This window comes from Vulpes lagopus, chromosome 1 (assembly GCF_018345385.1).
Source record: "Vulpes lagopus strain Blue_001 chromosome 1, ASM1834538v1, whole genome shotgun sequence".
NCBI classification, from domain to species: Eukaryota; Metazoa; Chordata; class Mammalia; order Carnivora; family Canidae; genus Vulpes; species Vulpes lagopus.
Window position 1 is genome coordinate 177653044 of NC_054824.1, and position 8561 is coordinate 177661604.

Here is an 8561-nt window from a genome sequence, read left to right on the forward strand (position 1 = left end):
GCGTTGCTTCCGGCCGGTGTGGGGGCAGGTGGGGGCGTCACTGCCATACCTTTTCCAGTCTGGAAAGAACAAGCCCTCAGAATGCTTCCCCTTTGGCTGCTGTTGCCTCTTCTCCAACCCTGGCCTCAATACCCTCCAAATCCAGAATAAATCATCAACGTTCTCTTCCTGGAAACGGTTTGCTCTGCCTTCCCCCAGGAGCTCCCCAAGGAAGGACAACATAAAGGGCTGGTTAACTGCTTGGTGGGAATTTGCAGGAACATTCTAGCAATATAGTAGCATCACCTGGCTTTGTTCTGATGGCGCGTGAGGAAAGTACCACACTCCCTTCACTCACAGAGCTGTCTTTTTATCAGGGGACAGCTGGAACTCTGTCTTGGTAGGAGCTAGGACAGGACTCAGCTGGCATTCCCCGCAAGCTCGGATCCTGCGGGGGGCCCGGCGGCAGCTGGGTGACCCCTTCCCGCGACCTGGGAGCTAAGTCAGCACAGCTAGATTTAGTCTTTGCCTCAGGTGGCATGACGGATGGAGCAGAACCGAGAAGTCTCCCTGCCCACCCGGTGGCTGGGAAGAGCTCTGTGGCAGGTGCGACACATCACTCGCCCCGGCCCGCCGGCACCTCTTCACCCCGTGGAGATGGAGCAGTGGGGGAGTCCAAAAGCCCAGTTCCAGGGGCCGGCGTGGCTACTTTTCAGGGACTGATAAGGACCCCAGGGAGACCCTGAGTGTCTGATGAAAAGGGCGAGCCTGCCCTCGTGGTGGCGCAGGGAGGGCCTGGCTGGCTCACCGGCCACTGCGTCCCCTTGATGCCCAGCCCTCCTTCCAGGGCCCCTGGAATGCGGCCTCCTGCAGGAAGCCTTCTGGGGCTTCTTAGAGGGAAAAAGAACCAGTATCCCTCCTGCTAGGAAATGTGGGTTTTCCTCCCCTACCCGCCTTCACTGCTACCACTAAGACAGACAGACAGACACACACACACACACGCACGCGTGCGCACATCCCACGGTGTGATGTTTCATTTTGTCATTCGTTTGGAAGTTTGCTCCTTTGATCCTCTGGAGGTGCCGGGATGCCCGCCCCCTGCCCCCCATTCTCTCAGTGCTCCCCCTGTTTGCCACTTGGGAACTGGCACATGGGGCAGTCGCGTGGGGGGTGAGGGTGTCAGTTTTCCTCTTCAGAATATCCAAGAAGCTTCCATGATGGACAATGGTTTGGAAAAATGCAACAATGAGCAAGAGGAAGTGGTTGTCCCCTGCCTCACGGCCACATTTAGACAAACCGATGGGAAAGTCGAAGGAAGGCATGAGGAGGAGGTGTGACGGCGAACCGGGCCAACTTCACAAAGATGATCGTCTAAAGGGGGCAAGGGGGGCAGCTCGGGGGGCCCAGCAGTTTAGTGCCACCTTCGGCCCAGGGTGTGATCCCGAGGACCCGGGATCGAGTCCCACATTGGGCTGCCTGCGTGGAGCCTGCTTCTCTCTCTGCCTGTATCTCTGCTTCTGTGTCTCTCATGAATAATAATAATAATAATAATAATAATAATAATAATAATAATGGGGGCAAGGGTTGAACAGGGGCAGAAATGGGGATTGGGTACTCTGGGCACAGGAAACAGGATGCTCAGAGATCTCCAGCCTTGCTTTATTTTCCTCCAGCATTTAGCACCATCTGCAATTATACTTTTATGTAGCTTATTGTTTACTTCCTGTCTCCCCCATGAATCGGACTCTCTGAGTGCGGGGAGCAGGTCTGTCCTACTTACTGCTGTGTCCTAAGTGCCTGGAAGTGTTCCTGGTGCATCATGAGTGCACGTACATGTTTGTAGAACAAATGAATCAATGGGCAATCCGGGCGAAAGGGAGAGAAGGGGACTTCTGTAAGCTCCATAAATACGTATGTGGTTTCATTCCATCCTTAACAATATCACTCTCCAAGAGGACATTTTTTTAAAGATTTATTTATTCATGAGAGAGACACAGAGAGAGGCAGAGACACAGATGGAGGGAGAAGCAGGCTCCTCACTGGGAGTCCGATGTGGGACTTGATCCCAGGACCCCAAGATCATGACGTGAGCCAAAGGCAGATGCTCAGCCACTGAGCCACCCAGGTGCCCCCAAAAGGCATTGTTATCTGTGCCTTGCAAATAAAGAAACTGAGGTCAGACACTTTCCAAAGCCACTTTCCAAAGACCGCACACCCGGAAAAAAGGCAGGCTAGGATCAAAGCCTAGGCCAGCAGCTTCCAAAGTCTGGACTATACCAGGAAAAGGGCAATAAAGGCCTGAATGAAGTAAAAATGTGGGAAGGGGAAGGGAAAGGAAGGGAGGAGCTCGGGCTCGGAGGCACTGCACTGATAAACCCGACCGGACCCGGCCAGGCTGAAGGGGAGAAATCCCTGTGCAGATCCTCTCCATCCCAGGGCCTGCTCCTGACCTCTCTTCTGCCTGGAGCCAGTCCCATGGGGATGACAGAAAAAAACACATGGCTTTGGCTGTTTAACTTTGGGGGAAGTACTAACACCTCGGAGCATCTGTTCCTCATCCCCCACAACGGTGACAGATTCTAGCTCTAAGGTTGTCCTGAGATGGTGTAGGGAAGGCACCCAGATGGCTCCCTGCCCACAGTGTTCAGTCAGTATTAATTGACTTAGCCTTTCCCATGGCCTCCTGAGGTCATTTGACCTGGGCAATACTGTTCCTGAGAAGACCAAAGGAGGAAGCGTCAAGGGGACATCTGCCCTGGTGCAGGTGCTGTAGTGGAGAGTGTCACGACAGAAGGGAGTGACAAACTAGGCCTGGGACACGTGGAGGGACGACGGGCTAGGGAACTATGCAGCAGGGAAAACCCTCCTCTCGGCGAGGAACTCTCTGGCCCCTCTGGGATGACGGTGCAGACAAGCACCCTAAGTTCTAAGTCTGTGGTCAGTCTCTTCTCCACTGAAAAGGTGCTGCCAGCGCGTGGTAAAGGGGAGCCAGGGCTCCACATGGCTTGGGACTCATGCGTACAAATGGGGCTGTATCTCCAAAACAAGTTATCCATAAAGTTGCTATACTTGAGGGTTTAAAAAAAATGTCACCTTCTGAAAGTTATTCGCAAGCTGCATTATGCCTTGCACCTAGTAGGAGATTTCCCATTTCTTACGACATCATGCCCACTGCTCTACAAACGTGTCTGGGGATAAACACAGCATCTGGGACTGTTTTGTAAAGTGTTAACTTATAAACAGTTAAATCACGCCGCAAGTTTTTGCAACTGTCTTTGAATCTCTGTGAATCCTCTTTGAATTTCCCATGTGTTGGAGGGAAAGAGAGAGAGAGAGAGAGGAAGGAAGGAAGGAAGGAAGGCAGGGAGAGAGGGAGGAGAAGAAGAAGGGAAAGAAAGAAAGACAGGCAGGCAGACAGACAGACGGACGTGGGTGCCTGGGTCCCTCCCGCTCCGAGCACAGGACAGCAGCCACCCGGAGGCCGCAGAAGGGTGGGGAGAAGCCGCTACTGCGCTTGTTTACAGCGCCACCTGCTGCCCACGGCTCATGAAAATTCAAGCTGCTTCATCCTTAAAGAGCTGAACATTACGGAGTAAGATCCCCCAGCTACCCTGGGAAGCATTCTCTCTCAGAATCTCTTGTCCTACACTTGAGAAAGTAGGAGTCTTCTAAGCAAGAATAGTCCAAAATAACAGCTGATTTCCCTTTGCTTTCACTGAGCTTTGTAACGTGTAAGGGAAGGTCTGTGTGTAATGCAAGACCGAGCCCTACGTGCTGGGCAGTGTCCGTAGCACCCAGCGTGGGCCAAGTAACTTCGTCATTGTAACAGCTCTAGAGACAGGTCTTACCATTATCACGCCCGTTTTGCAGATGTGCCAACCGAGGCGCGGAGTCTAACGAATTGGCCAAAAATCACAGCCTTAAAGCAGCAAAGCAGGAGTGCCTGGGTGGCCCAGTCAGTTAAGCGTCCAACTCTTGCTCTCAGCTGAGGTTTTAATCTCAGGGTTGTGAGTTCAAGCCCCGTGTTGGGCTCCATGCCCAGTGTAGAGACTGCTTAAAAAAAAAAAAAATAAATTAACAAAGATTTAAACCAGGGCAGCTCTGCTGCCGTGCCCATGATTTTAACCACCGTTATGCTGCTTTTCCATATTGGTGTGTTTCAAGAAAAGATAGTTTTTGTATTAAGAATTTAATTTCTCTGTGTAAAGCTTGGTGGACCAAGGATAAACAGAGCAGCAAAGAAGTTAAAAATATGCCTTCAATAATCCTCTGCTATATGAGACATTAAGCTTTCCAGAAGCCCTGATTACCTTTAAGAATGTCATACAATCCAGAAGGATGGTATTCAAAACAACTTCATTAGTGTTTGTTTATAATAGCTTCCCCCCAAGAAAATATTATAATCCCCTCAGTGCTTTTAAGAATTCAACAAGTCAGGAGGTTTCTCCCTTAGGAAGAGTGATAATTATAGCTACTACTTATTGAGTGCTCGCTTTGCATTTTAGAGAAACGATTATCTACAGACAGTCACTGACCTACAATGACCCGATTTATAATTTTTAAAGTTTACTACGGGCGTGAAAGCCATACATGTTCAGTAAAAGCCATACTTTGGATTTTGAATTTTGATCTTTTCCTGAGCTACTTACTACCCAGTCGTGATGCTGGGCAGTAGCACTGAGCCACAACGCCCAGTCAGGCCACGATCATGATGGTGAACAATCAACACACTTATGACCACTCTGTGCCCACAGAACCGCGTGGCTCTTCAGTATAGTTTCCGATTACATGACAAATTCAACACTTTATTTTAAAATGGGCTTTGGGTTACGTGATTTTGCCCAACTGTAGACTAATGCAAGTGTTCTGAGCACGTTTAAGATAGGCCAAGCTAACCTGTATTTGGTGGGCAGGCATATTAAATGCATTTTCAATTTACAGTATTTTCAACTTATGATGGGTTTATCAGGACATAACTCCATTCGAAGTCTGGGAAGATCTGTAGTGAAAAACGATTGTAGGTTTTTGGGATCACACTACCTGGGTTCAGATCCCAGCTGTGTTACTAAGCAAGTCACTTCACATCTCTAAACCCCAATTTCCTTTATGACAGAACAGGGAAAATAACGTTGCCTATACTTCAAACAGGTACACAAACATTTTTTAAAGATTTTATTTATTCATGAGAGACACAGAGAGAGAGACAGAGGGAGAGGCAGGCCTCCCTAACGAGGAGCCTGATGCAGAACCCGATCCCAGGACCCTGGGGTCACGACCTGAGCCAAAGGCAGACGCTTAACCACTGAGCCACCCAGGTGCCCCTATGGGTTGTTTTTTAATAAGAAGACCAAAAGTGCAACCTTTTCCAGAAAAAAGAAAAAGAAAAATTATTGAAGGAATGAAGACTGACTTGGAACAAAGAAGTCTCACAGAAGACATGGTAAAGGTCTTCAAATAGATGAAAGGGTTTCTTCAAGTGGAAGAAAGGGTTGTGCTGTCTGACCTCAGAAACTGAACTAGGACGGATGGATGGAAGCTTCAGAGTTCTGGTTTTTAATTGGAGCAGATCAGAAGAGCCAGAGAGAGAGAAGTGCCTCATCCTGGGAAGCATTCACATAGAGGCTGCAGACGGCCTCTCAGAGATGATCTACAGACGACAGACACAGGAGTCAAGTGGCAGACTGGGTCACGAGACCTCTGACTTCCTACCCAACTGGGGATCCTGATTCATTACCTAATTTTGCCTTGAGACACAGCGGAACAGATAAAAGGCAGGTGATCACCAGCTTTTAGAGAGCTAGTCTGTTTTCTTGCCAATTATTTCTCTACTATCAAAATTCCATTAAATCCTACAAGAAGACATGGATCCAGTGTGGACTGCAGGGGACAGCAGTGATAGCACAGTCACCTTGGCGCTCACTCCCCACTGTCATGGAGTGGCCAGGCATCTAACCCTGAAGTACAGTCCCCATGTGGGACCCTGCAGAGAACAGAAGAAAGGAGAGGTAAAGTCTCTGGACTTCAGGACTCTGTGATCCCATTTTTGTCCTCTATTATCAGTTAGGAATTGCTAATCATAGAGGCCTGGCCTCAGTGGCTTAAATAAATGAAGACTTTAGGTTTTCACCTACAAGTGCAAAGGGAGGCCACGTAGGACTGGTACGGCACCTTCAGGGTACGATCAGAGGACTAGGCCACTCTTTCTGCTCCACCATCTTCTCAAGAGCTTCATTCATCACTTCTGTGTTCCAGGTAGGCAAACGGGAAGAACAAGGGGCAAAGGGGAAGTGTTAAAGAGCTCTCCTCACATGAGCAATGGTTAGTGCTCCTTTCCCTGGCCACACCTGCAAGGGGGACTGGCAAATGTAGTTGTAGCTGGGCACTGTCACCCCAATAAAATTCAGGGTCCTGTTCCTAGGAAGTAGGACGTGACTACAGAGCAAACAGCAGCCTCTTCCACATCCTCCCATGTCCCTCTGTCAGGCCAGCAGGATCCTTTCCTACTTTATAAAGAGGAGAGAAGGGACGGTGGGACCCATGCAGAGCCACAGTAGGTCAGCAACGTCAGTCGCAGCATCCCGCTCAGGGCCAGCTTTGAAAAATGACGGCAACTGCAAAAAGCAGAAACCCGTGAACATCTGTGGGCACACACCAGCTGTGGGCCCAGGGCCGTCTCTCTGCAGGGAGTCACGCTGGCATCTGAGACGGGCTACAGAGGGCAGGCAGGACACCGATCTACATGTCCTTCCCTGAGTTGCCAAGAGGTAGATAGTGCTGGCCCTGGCTCAGTTGGGAGAACAGATGGGCGGGAATTCAGTACAGCTTCCAAAGCAGCCAAGCGGCAAAACTGCCTTCCTTCCCTGTCAGCCGCAGCTAGTTCCCACCTGGTCACAGCCAGCTGCAGAGGCCCAAGCCTGAAGACCATGCCTGCTTGGCCAGGAGCAGCCCAGGAATGTGTCATTCTGCACCTGATGTGAGGGGCTGTCAGGGACCAGCAAGTGCAGCTGTTGGTCCCAGCGGCGAGTGTGACACCTGGGTAGAGTTGCTCGCCCGGCAGCGGGTGGCTTCCTTAGTGGGGCACTAACCGTTGAGGACCTCACTATTGAGATGGCCAGCCTGTTTCATGGAGGCCTGGAGCGTGTTTTCTTGTGCCCTCGCCTCCCACAGAAGCAACGGCAACGTGGCCAGAGAGGTAAAGGGAACCCAGGATTTACACTGAAGTACGTGCCAGGTGAGCAGAGGTGATTCCTTCCCACATCTGAAGCAAGCAGAGTCCTCAGGGAACAAAGCAACTTGATGAAGGGACAGAACCATGCACTGTTTCAGAAGCAGGACGTAAAATGCACAGAATTTTATTGCAACTCTGATTAGAGCATATGGTATAGGAGGAAGGGCTACAGGTGTTTACAAACACACACTTTCCTGTCAGCTGAACATGGTGGGGTTCACCAGGGAGGGGGCCGACAGGCCCAGAGGAGAGGAGAGAGCTCTCCTCTTGCCTTCCAGAGACTACATCAACTTTGGGTTATCTGTGTATCTACTTCCAATTCCCAGACTCTAATTAAAAGCTGACTGAAATTTATTTAGAACCCTATTGAGCTAGGCTTCCAGAAAAGCTCTTTTAAATGAATTATCTGGAGTAGAAAACTGATAATAAAGATCACTACCATAAGTCTTTAAAGACAGAAAAATTGGGGAAGAGACTGGAAGGGTAGGGGGTGGAAGGAGAGGCAGGCTAGCTGCGAGGGCCCCTGCCCTGGGAGGATGCTCCCTGGGAGGTGAAGTCCATGCGTTTCCATTCCTCTCCTTCCGCAAGCTGCTGGCACCTCACGGCCACCTAGAGGTTGCACAATGAAGCTCTTCAGAATATTATAAAGAACTTCCAGCTCTGTTCCTGCACCCCAGGCCTTCTCTCATCTTGAGGCCCTCGACTCATCAAATCTAAACTCTGCAGCCTTAAGATCTGCTCATGTGGCCCTGGGAAGGCTGGGCAGACGGCAGCCAGCAGGCTTCCACACCATCTGCCTCTGTCTCCTCCCGTAGCAGCCTGGCTTCTTGTTCCGAGGGCGCATCAGGGCCAAGAGCCTTCATGAGCCCCCTCTGGCCCTCTGGGGTGCAAGGAGTCAGCAGGGACACACTCCCCATCCTGTGGGGCCATCTGCACCAATTATAAGCCCTTTGGAAGCCAGTGGAGGGCTGTTTAGCTGCTGGTTCTCTATGATTAGCTAGTTCTTGTTTTATGAATATCACGCATGGTGCAGCCAGCTGTACGAAGCATTCATGATTCAAAGCTTTTTTTCCCCTCAAAAAAAAAAAAAAAAAAAGTGCTCCAGCTAGTTGTTATCACTGTGGGGAAGGAAAAGTTTAAGTCTTGCTTTCTGGAAAAGTTCTTTTTCCCACCTTATAATTCTACCTCTTCCCAGGATGGAGACCATTCTTTTACCTGTTTTCTATAGGCACTAGAGAGGCCCTTGCTTGCTGCAAATGAGTCTTGCTAAGAAATACCAAGATATATGTAATTCCAGCTCAGGCATTATCATCCATAGTCCAAAAGATTCTCTTCTCTCCCTGACTGCGTATGA